The sequence below is a fragment of the Bacillus rossius genome, chromosome 11 (genome assembly GCF_032445375.1).
Source record: "Bacillus rossius redtenbacheri isolate Brsri chromosome 11, Brsri_v3, whole genome shotgun sequence".
Classification (NCBI taxonomy): Eukaryota; Metazoa; Arthropoda; class Insecta; order Phasmatodea; family Bacillidae; genus Bacillus; species Bacillus rossius.
Genome location: NC_086338.1, coordinates 23890685 through 23909036, shown reverse-complemented (window position 1 = coordinate 23909036; position 18352 = coordinate 23890685). Strand labels below are relative to the sequence as shown.

The 18352-nt window shown below is 36.4% G+C and overlaps 1 long non-coding RNA gene across 1 annotated transcript in view; it reads left to right on the top strand.

Moving 5' to 3' along the window:
* Nucleotides 1–8858, top strand: part of LOC134536694 (uncharacterized) — a 35278-nt gene extending 26420 nt beyond the window's left edge. Inside the window, exon 2 of the long non-coding RNA XR_010075842.1 lies at nucleotides 8697–8858. This is a non-coding gene — a long non-coding RNA (uncharacterized LOC134536694). The remainder of the gene's footprint in view (nucleotides 1–8696) is intronic.
* The last annotated feature ends 9494 nt before the right edge of the window (nucleotides 8859–18352 follow it).

The following is an 18352-nucleotide window of genomic DNA, read 5'->3' as shown; positions in this document are numbered from 1 at the left end:
GACGTAAAGTTTGTATCATTTCTGAAAGACATTGGGTTTTCGAAGACAATATATAAATGTGTGTAAGAGGAGAAGACACTATTAACGTGATCACAGGTTATCACATATTGTGATCGTTGGAACGTTATCAACAGCACTCATAAAAATTAGAGTTGAATTTATTTTTTAATTAACTTGCGTAAGCGGTAGTATTTCGTTGGTTTATTTATGTTAGTTCTACCTTTGCATTACAATATCAACGGAATGTTCGTAATTATATATATGTATATATATTTATATATACATACTTATATATACATACTTATATATACATACACACAAACTCATGCCGTTACACAGGGACGATTAAAGGTGAAACGATGTAAACAGCAAAAGTACACAGCGTAGTTCACACGGGCATCTTTCTTGTATAATACCTTCTTATTCACTTTGGCTTGTAGGGAGCGTTTGTTGTGCGAGTGATCACAGAGCATATTAGTGTCTATCATACAAGGACTTGTTTACGAGCTAGTGTAGGACAGTGACAGTTATATTTTTTCTTATATTTATTATACAAGTCGAATGTAAACGAACAGTTAACGAATACACGCAAATGTTGTTATACGAAATAACTTTCGGAGAACAAAGTAATTTGAAAATAATGATGTCTAAGTGGATGAATAAATAAAAATTTTATGAGTAGGGTACACGAGTCTCATACTCCGAGGGCAGACTTGTAACTGGGCGCCCGTTGTCATCTGCATGCCCTGAAGGATGCAGAAGCGACGGAATGAGAAGGGCGGGGGAAACGGGAGATCCCCAGCAACGTCCAAAAGCAAAAAATCTCGGATAGCCTTTCGAAGAAATATTGCCTGTTTTGCATCATGTCGCTAAAATAATGACTTAGTCCTCTTAACTATATTTCCATTTTTGCCTTCATTATGTTCCCTTATGCCTAACCAATTAATATTGAGCGAATAAACTCCAACTGGTTAAAACACAACTTCCAAATATGCATTCGAAATATTTAAGGGTACACATTTTCGTACAAGAAAGTTTGAAGTGTGTACTGACCACTATTTGGTTGGATGCTAGGTTCACCATAGGCTCATTCACGCAATTTAACTACCACATCATTAATTCTACGTTTTGTTACAAATTATTTGTATTATTTGTGTTAGTACAATATCATATTTTTACCACATATATTTACAATTGGGAGGTTTTTGCTAGCAGACTGACTATTTAAATAATGATGTTTTGTTTTCGATTTGCTCTGCAACTAAAACACTAGAAAAAATCAACTGGAATTGACAACAAAAATGCATTTATTTACACACCGAATTTTGGTATGTTACTTTACTACTTTAATTAAGGATGATAAGCTGAGGTCGCGACGAGACCTTTGCATTTTTTTTATCTTTCTTTATCATGTGTTTATTATAACACAGAAATTGAATTACAGTTTATGAAATTTTATGCCCAGAAAATTTGTTTAACGTATTTCGTTTACAACAAGACTGCAGACAATGTCAAACTATGTCAACATATTACAATTCGCGGGTGCGCGGGAATAAGGGGATAAGTCAAATATTGGCAAAAATGGGTTTTTTACGGCATGAAATAAAGAAGAAAAAACTCTACAAAATGGTCCAAATGGGTTAAGTATAGCACCCTTGGGTACTATTTTATGGCACTGAACTTTTGGAGTTACATCACAAACTGACAGTTTTCGTGCGTGAAAAAGGGGATAAGTCATTCACAATGACTTAACCCCTTTTAAACACCAGATCTTCGGTGATATGTAAAGTGTGTGAAAAAGGGGATATGTCATTAACCTTAATAAGTCCTTATTTTATCGCAAAATATTTTTGGTGAATAAAATGATATATCACAAAAATCTGATACAGCACATGACCACTATTAGGTGCTTATTATTCTGACTGTTTCATGCTTCCTTTTTGTCAGGTAGTTTTCACCAATAAAATTTTTCTCACTTTGCTCTGTTTTTATTGTTGGAAATTCTGGGAATTTAGCAAGAATAATATTAATGGGTTTTTCAGTTCTAGACAGCGAAATCTTATAGTTCGGTGACATGTTGGCACATCTTAAACAGGCTGCTATTGTTGTTAGGTTATTTAGATTCAACACCACGATATTGAGACAGTGAAACATGTAATAAAATGAGAGTAAAGTATTAATATTCTTGAAGGCGTGGCAAAATGAACTCCAGAGGGAAGAAGCTCGTGTCGTTAGTATTAGAAAGTGTAAATAAAGGTAAGAATCATGCGTAATATCAGCCCTTAATTTTAATCTGTAGTCTTGTGCATGTTGTATTTGATTTAAACCTGACACAAATGTCACAGAAGTACATTTATGAATAAAGTGATCAATGGATACATATCAATGCAATAATTTTGCTGTTTTAATGATAATATGTGCTGTATAGTTTATTATCTACAGACACAAACACGTTTTTAGGTTATGTATAAATATATATACAAACAATCGGTACTGTATAGTTCGTTCTGCTGGAGATACAATAATGTTTGTACATCAAAGCTAAAATTTTAACCTTACTTTTAAAATTAAAATGCAGGGAATAATGTTAAAAAATAAACAATTTGATAATGGTAGTAACAAAGTCATTCTATATAATAGAACATGCCATTCTATATAAATATAAGTTGATGGAGCATTTGAACATATCTAATTTGTACTTATTTTTCAATAATAATGTATGTGATTCTTATAATGTAAACATGTGTATTGCCTATGCAAATACAGAATGTAATGAGTGTATTACATTCATATTTACAGAACCTGCAAAGATGTTGCTCTGTCTTCTAAGCCAAATGAATCTACTGTCCCTCCAGCATGTCGTGAACTTATTGAAGCATATGTTAATGATTCTGATGACAGTGATCACGACCCAGATTTTCAGCCTGGGTCATCTTCAGATTCCTCAATCGAGTGTTCATCCAAGGTTTATACTCTATGTTCAAAGCATAAAGATCAATATAAAAAGAGATGTAACAGTGAGCATAGGACTGACAGCAGTGAAAAAAAACAAACCAAACTCTACAAAGCCAACGGGATGTACAAAAGTGTATCAGCATATGACTGAACTGCCACAAGAGAAAGGAAACCTAACCTTAATTTCTGAACAATGGAAAGACTGTGCTGACACATTAGACAGTACAACAGAAGAATCGCCAAGTTGTTCAAATAAACGTTTACGCCAACATAGAGGGAAAAAACGTAAATTTAAATCTACTAGACAAGAAAAGGAAGAACGGAAAACGAAAAGAAATAAGGGAGAAGAATATGTAACCGCTAAAGGAAAAATAATACATCCAAGAAGAATGATGCCACTAAACCAGTGCAGAATGAAATGCAATGAACGTATGACGGAAGATCAGCGAAAGTCAATTTTTGGATGTTACTGGGGCTTAGGTAATTATGAAAAAAGAGTGACCTATGTTGCAAGTTTACTACAAATATGTCCAAAGAAGACATCAAGACCAAGATCTAAAGATGCAGACAAATCACATTATCGACAAATTACAATTCAGTACCATTTAATAGTGGATGGCACTAATGTTACAGTGTGCAAAGGATGTTTCCTTAAAACATTGGGAGAAACAAACAAGTTTGTGGAAATTGTGGTAAATAAGAAAGGTGCGGACCAACCCGGATTACCTGCAGAGGATTGTCGTGGAAAGCAAAGTCCCAAAAATAAAATAACTGAAGAAGTGAAACAAGTGGTTACCAATCATCTGCTATCCATACCAAGTTATGAGAGCCATTACACACGACGGTATTCTAGGAAAAAATATCTGCCGCAACACTGGACCTTGGCTGCACTTTATGAAGACTACAAGAAAAAAAATCCAGACAAACAAGTCAACAGAAAGTACTACGAATCACAGTTTCACAATTTAAATCTGTCGATAAAGAGGCAAAATAAAGATACTTGTCAGAAGTGTGAACGACTGAACACATTAATACAATGTTCAGAAGACAAAACTATCCTCAAGCAAGAACTTGAAGAACATCACATTGAAGCTAATGTAGCTTACAATGCCAAAGACAGAGATAAGCAAATATCAAAAGGTAATCCTACACTGAAAACAATAACGTTTGATATGCAGCAATGTCTTCCGACACCCTTAGTGAGCACTTCCATTGCATTCTATAAGCGTCAGTTGTGGACCTTTAATTTCACTGTCCATGATTGCGATGAACACCAAGCTCACTGTTTTGTATGGGATGAATCGATTGCGGGAAGAGGTGCCAATGAAGTAAGTTCTTGTCTCTACAAATATCTTCTCAGTTTGGATCCATGCATCACTCACATAACCATGTACTCTGATACATGTGGGGGTCAAAACAAGAACAGTCATATGTCTGCAATGTGTTTGGTGGCCTTGCAGAACTCCACAACATTAAAGACCATTGACCACAAATTTCTCACTCCAGGACCTACCCACATGGAAAGTGACACTGACCACAGTATCATCGAGAAAAAAAGGGCCAAATTTGCCATTCCCATTCAGCATCCACATGATTGGGCTCAACTCATTCGTCAGTGTGGAAATAAAAAGCCAATGATTGTTTCAGAGCTCACTTCGGAAGAGTTTCTCGACTATGCTGGACTGTTGAAAACTACACTCCAGCTGCGAAAAGAAGATACCGAAGGAAATAAAATGAATTGGCGTCAAGTTAAGTGGCTTCATTATGAGAAGAACATAACAAGACTTTTTTTCAAGACTACTTTGGATGAGGATGCCACATTTCGAGAAGTTTCTTTAGTACGAAGAGGGAAAGCAAGACCTAACCTGACACCACACAAGCGATATGATGGGCCACAGAGTATTTCAGCTGCAAAGAAGAAAGACCTTCTTGACCTGTTGCCCTTTATCAATCCAGCTTTTCATCATTTCTATCAATCGTTAAAAACGAACAACAACCCCGATATCTTTCCGGATTCAATTGAGGAGGATCATGATGTGTGAGATTGTGCAAATATGAAGGAGAGAATTACCTCACTGACACTTGTATTAACATTTTGACAGTTAATGTCCATTCATTATCAATTTTTATTGTGTGCTTTTTTATACAACAGGTAGATGTGGAAACTGTCATGCGATGATAGAATATTATATGTGGTATTCTAAATAATGATTATATGGTTAAATTTCTTAGATAAATAATTATTATTATACAGTGAATACTCAATGTACTTTAACTCAAAAAGGGGTAAGTCAAATTATCAACTGCCCCAAAAGGGATATGTCGAGTGTGTTCACACATTAGCTACATTAATGATACATTAGAAATGTTAGAATTAATATTGTACAGTTCATGTATGTTGTACGTTTCCTTACAATTCTAATCAAATAGTAAATTCAATCAAAAACCCCAAATGATTATTTAATGATCTTGCATACTTGGAAGAACTTTAAATGTTTAATATCTTAATTTAAGTAATTTTGACTTATCCCCTTTTTCCCGCGCACCCGCGAATTGATAACTGGCACGATGGTGTACTCTGAAAAATTACTATTTTAAATTAAAACAATGGCTAAACCTAACATGGTAATTTTCCATTTAAAATAATATGACTAAAACACTAAAATATTGTCAGCATACTTGTTATGTTACTTAACAAATACATCATATTTAATTTATGTAATTTCGTGTTAAATCCATGGAAAACTAATGATAACAATACATTTGGTTCTACAATATGTGATCCAACGAGTTACATCTTTGCTTAACATGTTTCTCCACCAATTTCAGGCCAACCACATATAAGGAAAATTCAGTTTGGTGTTTACAAACAGATTCAGTTAAAATGTTTTCCTTGCGTATTTTCTTTTACAATACAAACTTACAACTATGTACTGAAAGTACTTTCGTCCCCTTCTTTTTCCAAATGCACATTTGTCGATGTTTTAAGATTCCATGGAAAACAAAACAAACGTAAAATTTTAATAATTTATTTTGTTTAATATTATTATTTAAAATAGGATGTAAACAATGCTCCCCCAAAACAGTTTACACATAATTTGCAGAGCTAGACGAATAAACAATTTTACCTTTAGAATGAATTTTTATATTTTATATAGTACGCATTACTTTTAATCCTAATTCTATACGCAACTTTTCACGAAATTTCTTTCACGGCATATTTATTACTACTGACACGATTTACACTGATTGTTATTAGGTAAATTTCAAGTAAATACTACCTTTTGTAGCCGAACCCACGTTGTGAATTATGGGAAATTTTTATATAGTTTTTCGTCTTGTGGTCCATAGACCTCAAATACAATTTGAGGACACAATAACTGCAGAAATTTTTTACCAATCACTTCTAAACTGATAAATAAATTCTGAAAGTGGAAAATCTCGATCAAGTTCGTTAATAGGCAATATCTGACCAAAGTGGTAGAATTAAGAAAGGTTTTTCGAAAACCTGAAAAATCGCTAGAACTCCCATAGTATGAGAAATATCATATTCGTTTGAACGTATTAAAATTTGTACAAGTAATGTAATGAAGTTAGGTCTTAGCTTTTTTTTATATGACCAACCATAACTGCAGGGGGTTGATAAAACAAGGGTTTGAGGACAATAAAAAAATCATAGCTCTCAATGTAGGCACAACTTCGAATCTATGTGATTTTTGTACTATTGTTATGATTTTTATCTAAAACTTTTGTCTAAAACATTTTTGGATTAGACAAACGTTTTCTGAAAGGGGTCAAAAAATAGGAGCGAATTATTAAAAATAATTCATAACGCCCTTAGTAGAAACACTACCAAATCCGTTCAAATTTTTGTTCATCTTTTAATTTTTATCAAAAAATTTAGTCTAAAACATTTTTTTGATTAGACAAACAGTTTCTAAGGGGTTATATAAATAGGGGTTAGTTATAAAAAACCATTACTCCCTTAGAAGAAACACTTTCAAATCAGTTCAAATTTTTTTGTAAAACTTATAATTTTTATCTAAAACTTTTGTCTAAAATTACTTCTTAAGAGACGAGCCAATATTGCAACAGGTTAAAAAAACAGAAGTTGGAGAACGAAAAAAAAATCACAGCAAGGCGACAACTTCGGATCCTTATGATTTTTATATTAATTTAATAATTCTAATCTTAAACTAATGTGTAGAAAAATTTTTGATTACACAAAAAATTGCTGCAAGGGTCTGAAAAAAGTGTGGTATAATAACACACACAGTTCCCTTCTTAGGCATACCATAAAATCCGTTCAAACTGTGTTTAAATCTTATAATATTCATCCAAAACATTTTGTCAAGAACATTCTTGATAATACAAACCATTGCTGCAAGGGATTTTGAAAACTTTGGAATGGAATATGAGAATAATTAAAAGCTCATTATCATGTACTCTATGGAATTAAGTTTTGGTTTTGTTTACATTTTTAGTATTGCAAATATTTTCTTAAGTAAATTTTATGTTACAAATCATTACTGCGTGAGGTGGGAATAAAAATGATAGAAATCTAAAAATGTTATTACTTTTTTAACAAATATTTTTATAAAAATGTTATAAAACATTTTTTAAAACGTTAAGCTGAAATAATTGTTGATAAAAAGAACAATAAAAACCGAAGTTGGGATTATAAAAAACAATAACCATAATAAGTATCAATTTAATTGAATTTTATTTTTATTACCTTTTTTTTAATATTACCTTAAACCTTTGTCCAAAGGATATTTTTGTATGACCACGTATTAGTGGCAAAGATGAAAAATAGTGTTTGAAGGTTGAAAACAATTACATAACTACTTAGTAGGTACAATATTAAAGAAATGGCACGCCAAGAAGCACTGAGGATGGGAATTTATAATTTCCAAGCATCAAATGCTTGGCCATTAAACAAGTGTATTCTATGTCCTTTTTTATGTTTAATTCCTCATATCGTATTAAACCGTCAGAATGACAGTTCTAGCCATTTATGTGAAGCTTTATGATGACTAGAAATATATAGTGCAAAACCTCCAATTAACAAACCCAATTACAACAAACACAACAAATTTTGGTTCGTTGAGATTTGTTAAATAGAGGTTTCACTGTATTCATTGTTGGAAATTCGAATATTCGTACAGGTCACTATCCAAGTTTTAAGATTAAAAAAAAAAGTCAACAAAAATATTACGAGATGGTAAAATTTTTCTTGAATTTGTATACATATGTCCAAAAACTTCTTATTGCTTGTATAGTGATACCAGTGAGAAAATACAACCACCTTAAAAAAAATTTGTAGAAGTTTTTATTTTCATTATTATTCAATTTAATAGAAAATATTTCACAGTAAGCAAATTATATTACACAGTGATATTATATACATAATATATAATTATTTTGAATCAGCACTTTGTTGTGATAATAAATATTTATACCAAATGATTTTTAAACTAACAAAAGTTATAAACAATCAAATGTAGTTGAAAAATTGATTTTATTCAACTCATCTGGAGAAAAATGGATTTTTGCAAAATAATTTAGGAAATAGGCATGTCATTTTTCCATGGTGTGAAAATAAGGGAAGGTTAATAATTATATCTCCAAATACACTGAAATGGAAAATAAGAAATTGGCACACATCTCTTGTGTCAGAGTGTATGTTAAAGAGGGGTGTGGGTGGGGTCTGCAGTGATTTGTGTTGGTTCCTGTTGCAGGATCTGCGAGTCACTTTCCTCAACTCTGCGATGTCACAGTCACAATATGCTCAGGCAACTGTGTGCTAACCCACGCGTGTGTGTGTTGTTATGAGCCCAGTACTCATGTGTCCCTTGCATTGTTTACTCTTGCCCATAAAAATAAATTAACTTCTATACTCACCTGGCTGTTAGACAATGCTTGCTTACATTCTGGCTCAAACAAGGCTTAGTGCTTCAACACATTAATGACAAGATTGTTTGCCAAGCTCTTCACCCAGTTTCTATGATACGTAACAACCCTGCTGTGAATCAACTGCAAAGACACCATGTAACTACAGCAGCATGATACCTAGATCTTATATACTTTAACTCAAATGTGTGCATACTCTTAACAATTTTATGGTTTACATATTTCCTTAGGTTTATTCCCCACTAGCCACCAGCTCACAGTTCCCCATATCTGGACCAAATGAAGGGTGCAGGGGAAAATCCAACAGAGTCCAAAAAAGTTAAAATTGAGGTTATGATTGTAATGCAGTGCTGTCATGCTTTATTGTAACATTGCAAGTTGATAAAATGGAAAAAACGATGCAGTCTAAAGGTATTGCAGCTTTTATTTTTATAGTGCAGGGGAAAAACCAACAGAGTCCATCTGAAACAGGGGAATAACCAACACAGTCCTAGTTCTGACTTATGTTATTCTTGTAGGGTATTGCACTGCTGTGTGTTATATTATCTTTGGCCCAGACGGTTTTTATTGTCTTATGTTGTTTGTGTGTTTGTGTTTATTGATGCAGATTGTATTGTGTTATACCAGTTATAAAAGATTCTTACAATCAATGTTTCATGGTGAATGAAATAATTCTTCAATTTCTGTAGTAACTTGTGTGCAAACAATGATTGACGACGAATTTCAATTACTTGAAAGTGAAGTGAGTGATGTACATGCACGTGCAGACCTGCCAACCCTCCCGCTTTAGGCGGGAGACTCCCGATTTTATACCCTTTCTCCCGCCCTCCCGATTTGTCATTCAAATCTCCCGATTTTTGGTTCTGTTTATCTTGAAGTTTCTAATGCAATAAATTTATAGAATTAATGTTTGTACCATTATTCCGTACAATCGTATAGTAACTACGGTTCGTACCATAACGTATGGTTATTTTAATAACCTAAATGCCCACAATTGTCGGCTAAAACGCTTGGTGAAGCGTACATCTAAGAAAGAAACGTAGTTATTTACGATAATTATGGAAGCTGTTTTGGTACGCGTTCGTCATTGGTGTTTATTAGCCAACCAGAAAAAGGTTTCATTTGTTTTCCAAGATGGCGTGTGTTAACATTGTAAACTGTATTTTCGGTGGTGTTGGTTTGAAATAAAGACGGAGTGGATTACTGAGTTTATGATACCACTGTTTACATTCGTGCGCAAATTCGCTTCGGTTTGTCAGCCGGCTATGTGTGAATTGTTTGTTCGTCCCCGAACAAATTCGCCTTTGTTCGCGTCTGCTCACAGACGAAGTGTAGAGGTAGCATTATAGTAGTCTTCGAATTTATTCAACGGTGTATTCATAAAAATATTATTTTGTGGAAGCAGTTGCGTGATGAGTATTTTGTATGCGTTGTTTAGTTGTAGGCCTACTCCGCAATATGGATTTAATAGAAATGGCGCTAAGTAAGCCTACAGTGAAGTATCTTGCTGTGCATAAGAAGACATTTAGTGACGAATTTCCGTGTATTTTGCAATCGAGGAAAGGTGAACATGCTGCATTTTGTTCTTTGTGTTGTGATTTTTTCGTCTCGCATGCCGGAAAGGGCGACATTGTGAAGCATATAAATACGAAGAAACATGCCGTCAATGCTATGGCATCAAATCAGAAACTAGACGTTTTTCGTGACACAAGTCGGAAAGAAGATAGTGTGACAAAAGCAGAGTGTTTGTTAAAGTATTTTATTTTAGAACACAATTTGCCCATTGCTTGTGCTAATCATGCTGGTTTACTCTTAAAAAAAATTCAAAATTTACAAAATAAACAAAATTCACCCCTCCCCCCCACCACTAAAAAACCTCCCGCTTTTTGACTGGCCAAAGTTGGCAGGTATGAACGTGATGAAACAACAACGAAAAAACGCAAGAAATTTGGTCGCCTCAAAGATGTTACCAAGCAGCTGCGGGCAACGACATTTGAAACTGGAGTTGACTGTCAGTGTAAACGGTTTGAATGTTTTCAGAATATTTCTTTGGCTGAACGAAATGAATTAATAAGAACATTTAACAACATTGGACATGAAGGTGGTACTAATGCACAGAACAGTTATCTCTCAGGCCTTATTTCAACACATCCTGTGGCACGGCGAAGACCAAGGAAGAATGTAGAAGATGCTAGGTTAAATGATAGTTCCTATAGCTACAAAGTTCGTGTGGTAAGGAGTGGCTGTACAGTAGAAGTACCAGTATGCTTTAAAGGGTTCCAGTCACTGTTTGGAATTAAACCCTCCCGGTTACACACAATCAAAACATCTTTGAGAACAACAGGCACGTCACCTATTGATGGACGAGGCAAACACGCTAATCGCCCTCATAAGCTCACTGAACAGACCCGTGAAGCTGTGATGAAGTTTTTTGGTAGTTTAAAGGGACGTAAAGCACACTACAGCTTGAAAGACTCTCAAAAAGTGTATCTTCCAGAGGAATTGAATGTCAAAAAACTTCTTGGGCTATTTTTGACTAAACATCTCAATATTGAGATCTCTTATGAAACATTCCGAAAAATTTTCGTGTCTGAGTTCAACATTGCTTTCGGCTATCCTCGAACCGAAACATGCTGTTGGTGTGATGAACATAAAGCCAAACTCACCGATACCGCTAGAAAAATTGCCAGTGCTACAAGTAATGAGGATCTAGTGAAGTTGCAGGAGGATCATAGGAGGCTAGAAGATGAGAGAACACTTCACCTCAAGAAAGCTGACTGGTTCTACAAAAAGAAAAGAAGTGCCAAAAAGGAAGCTATGTAGTCTCCAACTGTTGAGGCCATTGCTATTGATTTCGGGGCAAATCTTCCTACGCCAAACATAACCTCAAGTGAGGTGTACTTTAGAAGACAGCTTGCGTTTTACATCTTCAATGTACATGTTTTATCAAGTGGCTCCTCAATCATGTATACCTATGACCAGACAGTGGCAAAAAAGGGGTCAGATGATGTTTGCTCAATGCTGTATCATTTTTTCTACACCTATCTGGACACTGGCATTCAAAAGCTTCATATCTTCGCCGACTCATGTGCAGGACAAAACAAAAATCATAATATCATTCAGTTCCTGCACTATGTAACTACAGAATTAAGGCGTTTTGAGATGGTTACTGTTACATACCCGGTGCGTGGCCATTCTTTCATGGAACCTGATAAAAATATGGGTTTAATCCCTAAGCATGCAAAGGCTGAAACTCCTAATGCCTGGAGAGAAGTTATCGAAGGGGCCAGAGCCAAGCCGAATCCGTTTGTTGTTGTATCATGTGGCCAACCAATGTTCAAAGCCTGGGGTGGATTTCTTTCTTCAAAATTGTACAAGAAGAAGCTTCCTTTTGCTATAAGGCCAGTAAAACAGCTAAGATTCGTTCAATCAGATCCAAAAACCGTAGATCACAGAGAAATGAACAATGGAGTGTTCTTCTCTGCACTTGTAAAGGATCAATTGAAGAAGCGGCAGAAAAAATCCACACTGTCAAATCTTCAAGAACCTGCCCAGCTCTACCTTGCACCTATTCCTCTGCCCAATGAGAAGTGTCGAGACCTGGAAATCCTGTCAAAGTTCTGTGAAGATGAGGGATCCAAGGAATACTACAGACAACTTCTTGCTATTCATCAGCACAGCCATGATAATGACATCCCTGATGAGGAAAGTGATATCGAGATATGTGCTGATAATTTCAATTTTATAAAGATATCTGTGGAAAGATACTGTCACACAATTAAATAGAAAAGCATATTTTTTTTGCTATCAGAATTTTATATCTTATATTGTTTAATGTTAGTTGAACATAAAAATAAACCATTGACCTCAAATAATTTATTTATTTAATATATTCATGGTTACTTCAGTCATACAGCCATACAGGTAAATTAAGTTGATTACACTAGGAAGTAGAGATGGATCAAGATTAAAATGTAATCAGTCTCTACTTTATTGTACCGATGGGATATAACAATGCAGTATTTACTTTAAAACTTGTTAAATCTTTGACATTTGCAACAATTTACATTATCAAAATCATTATATTGTAATTACGTATACATTTAAAAAGTAATGCACACCATAGAAGTAAACAACTGTACTTATGTCGCAATTGTGTTGCGTCAGTTCCCTTTGAAGAAATAATATGTTATATGAAAACATAGAAAATATTTTTAGGAAAAGTACTTAGTCTGAAAATAATATACTTATAAAAATATTAGCTAGAAAACACTAGAGGTGGAATCACAGTGGCAAAAGATATTAATTTTTGTACACAGACTAAAGGTGTCCTACTGTAGATTGTTAATATTGAGACCAGGTGATTAAATAAAAGAAAATTATATTTGGTTTATCTTGCCTTAAATTTGGTACCTAGTATTTAATTTTATAAAAGCAAAGAAAAACATATTCAGTTTTCGAAAGGGAAGGCTAGCCAGCTTCAAAGATCCTTAAAAATCTTTTACCTTTTTTTATAACTTAGTTTTATAACAATTTTACTCTGTATCTTTTTGGCATTCTTCATGGTAATTTTTAAAGATGTCAAAGCATTGATAGTTTATTTATTCTGATGGTCATGTTGATTATCACCTCAATTCCGATTCTGGATCATGGGTTTGCAAAATTTTCAGTTTAAAGTATTTCGTGTGTTGTGTGATAGCTGAAGAAGTTAACTTATTGTCTTAGAGGTAAAAAAAACAAACAAAATTACTTCATAATATTATTTTGGTACATACTGCTATATTTCAGCACTGTGACCATGTCTAAATTAACAGTTTTGTTTTTCAAGAAGACTAGCATTTTGACTTATCAGGGTCCAAACAATTTAATTTTTTGTCTGCAATGATTACTGTTTAGTAATGATTACTGTTTAGTACTGTACTGTTTAGTAAGAAAGTCATTTAATATAAAATAATATGTGCAGTACTATATCTGGTTTATTTCAGAAGTGGTGCTTTAGCACTAGCATGTAAATTAACTGTGAAAGTCAAACACATAATGAAGTGTGAAAAGTGTTTTCAAACAAAAAAAATAGTTAAGTACCTGCAAAATCAGAGAAGCTTCGCTGAGAAAACATTAAACAAACACGAGAGAAAAATTTAATCATGGAAACTGTATCAACATTAGTGACAAAGAATTCCTGTTGCAGAAATGCAGCTGATTCTGCCGCCACAGTGAACCTGCTTACACCAAGTGCACAAACAGACAACCCTAACACATCCCCGGCTGCTCATGGTTCCAGAATCCTAGGGATTTACTGCAATATAGATATCCCGGTGGTCCAGTTGCAAGAATTGAAATCCCACTTCTGTAACTTTCAAGTCATGCTGGCAAGAAAACAAACAACTTTCTTCCCAAAATCAAAATATCAGCATGTGGCTTTGCTAGAACACCTTATTGCTTCCAAAAGCAGAACCCTACACCCGGCCCTTCCCAAGAAACTAGAACTGGCAATGCTGCAACAGGTCAGCTATCTAGCCAGGTGACCATCAGTGGGCTCGAACCTCCCCCCCCCCCCTCCTTCCCATCCTGCTCCATAGTTTCATGAGCTGCATGCATCATGCGGCCCACCCCTCCCACCCAGCCCTCTGGAGGAATGGCTGGCAGGACATAAAATCAGCTCTCCTCTCTCCTTCCTCGCGGAGTGTGAGATTTGTTTAATCTAATCAAGTACTTTGTGCCGCTGATTTACGCCACCGGTTCCCGGTTGTGACAGGCCACTGACCCCATGCAAAATATGGGAATTCTCTTGGAAACAGTGTGTGCTGACTTTAATGGTGGTACACCTTAGACTAGCTACCTGAAATATTTTACAGTATTCCAGGATATTAAGTACACAGATGCAATTGGCCTGACAGGGCTGGAGGTGGGGTAGCAATCCTCGTGTGCGACCACCTGACACCAGACTTGTGGCCTTAACCCCCCCTCGACCTCACAGAAACAGTAGCTATCACCCTGGCGGGAACAGGCATCTCCCCATGCATGATCTAGAACAATTTGCAATAATGGGAGACGACTTCAATGCTTCGCACCCGCAATGGGCCTGCCCTATGACAAACAGGCACGGGTCTCTTTTGTGGCACTACACCAAAACAATTTATAAATTTTTCACTCAATAAACCCAACATATTACCTAGATGCCTGAAACAAAATACGTAGACTTCTTTATATTAGACTGTACTATAAACTATACTGTATACTATATATTAGACTATACAAAATACTAGACTTCTTTATTGGCTCAACAAACATAGACATCCGCAATGTGCAGGTGCACAACATGGGCACGTCAGACCACTCGTGTGCTGGAATGTAACCCCATCCACCAGGAGTCGAAGCCACGACCCAATTTCTCCAGAGATGACTAGCCCCTCTTTAGGACTGTTGTAAACAAGGGAATTGACCTGTCTACCCAATTCCCAAATAAAGAAATCCAGTGAAGCCGCCATCCCCCTCAAGCAACCACGAGCTGAGAAAGCGCGGCTTCTTGTGCACCTAGCATCTTTGTTTAGTGTCAGAAACCAGGCTAGGCGTTGATGGCAAAACACCCGCCTCCCTGTTTACGACGCCCTCTACTCTCTGCCTCTGCAGAGCCTACAGGAGGAAATTTAAGGAGTCCCAAACTAACTCGGACATTGCCAAACTCAGAGCCATCACACACAACAGTGACCAAATCTGGACGTGTGTGAGAATGCCCGGTCTACCTCCGCCTTGACATTAAAGGAATCCCAAGGCTACAAGCAGTGAAGTAACTAGGAGTCACCTTAGACAGGTGTCTTACTTATTCTGACCACCTGGAACTCGTGTGCGGTAGGCTAGAGCAGTACTTTTCACGTACTAGCTGAAGTGATTTCACCAGTGTCATCTCTTGACCCTGCCACTAGGTAACTCCTCCTGCATATGTACATTATCTCAATTATGACATAAGCAGCTCCGAAATGGTGCCATGCCAAGGGGAGACAACTCAAGCTTGTGTTTTTCCTGCATCACCACTTAGTGTTTGGCTGGAACCGACCGCGAAACACAGTGACAGGTACGTCTCTGTGATGCAGAGATTCCACCCATAGCGAATATAATCATGCAACAAGTTGCGAAGTTTAAGCGAACTCTGCTAGGTCATTGAAAGCCCCACATAAGGGTGCTAGGAGACAAAATAAAAAACTGCCATGTACCTCCATTCACAACGTACCACCTTCAGGACCACCCTCGTCGACCCAGACGATAGTGCGTTGACCCCATGCCGTGAATAAAGAGGTGAAACCACCGTGATGCTTGGCTAATGCAACCCACACACTGCAGCAAGAAATGCACCCTTCCTCCACCTCACTCCCGGGCCCTGTGAAAAAGCGGTAACTGCCCCAGTGTGTAAAATCTTGTATGAGAAGTCAGTGCCTCGGGAAGCAGGAGAACCCTGCCCCACCTCTTCCCCCCACCCTCCACCAGGGGCCAGACACCACTTCCAGAGCGATAGTAGTTGGAACATGTGACTATGTCTAAGGCGCTATAATATGGCCCGCCACCCCTCCTCCCCCTCAGTGAACGACACGTCTGTACAGCACTCTCGTCTATTCCTTCGCTGTGCAGACACAGTCATGACTCAAGGCGGCCGTGAGAGGATGCTGTAATCGTAGCCCACCCCAATCCCCCCCCTCCTGCTTCCTTGGCGAGCAATACGTAGCGGGTACCACAGAAAGTCCAGTTGGCAAGAGCTTTGAGCACGCAACAGCCGTAGTGCCACAGACGGTGCTGCTACAGTGGTCCCCTGCTGAACTACTTGCAGCAGACTGCTGTCCCCGGAGTACCCAAATGAAAGTGCCAAAATGAGGCCATCCATACATGGAAAGTACCATAATTAGGTCATCCATCCTGCCATCTTAAATGCACCCCAATAATGCACTAGGTCAGATGCACTCTCGAAATAGCTCACTTTGCTCCCCATAAAATGTGGGTTTTTTCGGGGCTCTCCCCTCCCGTTTCCCACTTGTGCCCCCCCTTAAGCACTAATGATGCCCCAGAGCAAACTCTATTTGGCAAACAAAAAGGTGTCCAAACATAATGCTTCCTGAGCTAAAGGTTACTGAACTCATCAATATGCCTATTTGTCCATCTCTACTTGAAAGCTTGACGGCCGTCACAATTCTTTGGGTAATTTTCGTTCATTTCATTACTAACAGGGCCTTGAAGAAGGATTTCATCTTTTGTTGCAGAGACAATAATAAGCGGCCATTTTGAAGTATATATTTTTTTCTTTCTAAAAGATAACGATTTATCTGATACAACTTCTTCTGTAATATTTTGAGAGGCAGACAAGGTTCAAGGAACAGCTAAATCTTCTTGAAAATGGTGCTCTGTATCTTCATGATCAGAACTTTTTTTAAGCGGGTCTTCTTCTATTGCTTGTTGATATTGAAGTTCTGGTGATGAAGGGTCAGATAACTTTCCGACTCTCAAAAATTTTTATAGCAAATTTGCAGATTTTTCAGTTTCGGCTTGCTTTATCCGTGTTCTTCTTAGTTTTGTGCACCAGAAAATTTTTGAAGGCGGTGACATGTTTTTTAATCTGTAAAAGACATATTTAACCATTTATCGTTACATGATATCAGGGATATAGAATAGGACATACTGTCAGTTAGGGTGAAGGTGACCATATTTCATCTTCATAATGAATTTTTGTTAACAGATTTTAATATGTTTATTTATCTAACTATGTACGGGTGTACATATATATATGCTTGAATTCTGAATTGCGGTAATTAAAAAAAATTTACTAATATTTAAATTATGTTTTTAATTTTTTGACGTGACAACGTCTAATGAATCGAACGCCGGCTGCACACACGAAAAAGTGTCCCATTATGCACATTTTCCCGTTTCGCTGTGTCCCATTACGCTCATTTTATATTGCTCTTTGCTAACCTGAACCACCTAGCATTGCGACCGAGTCCGTGGCGTAATTCTGTTTTCATGCATTTCAATGTAACATTTTCATTGCTCTTTGCCAACCCGTTCCTCCTAGCATTGCTGCAGAGTCCGTGGCGCAAATATATTATTTTTGACTGCATCTTGGTGTTGGGTAAGCCATTTTTCTTCACATCATCCTTGAAACACTCCCATTTGTTTCCTACTTTTCCTAGTATCATCATCATATCCTTAACAGAATAACACAGATTGGAAGAAGTTAAATAGCAAACATGTATAAAAGTTATAGTTAAAATAATCTCTTTGTTAAAGTAATAAACATAATTGAATTAATGAGTGCAAATAAAAGTAAATTTATCAATTAAATTGTAGATTTCATTTCACTCCTTTTTTGTATCCATACAAAATAGTGATAATTCAATAAAAATGATTCAATTTTATTCATAAAAGTATGCAATCATTTCATCAATGTTTGTTATGAGGTCACGTTAAACTATCGTCCGTAAACCGACTTTACAGACAACCA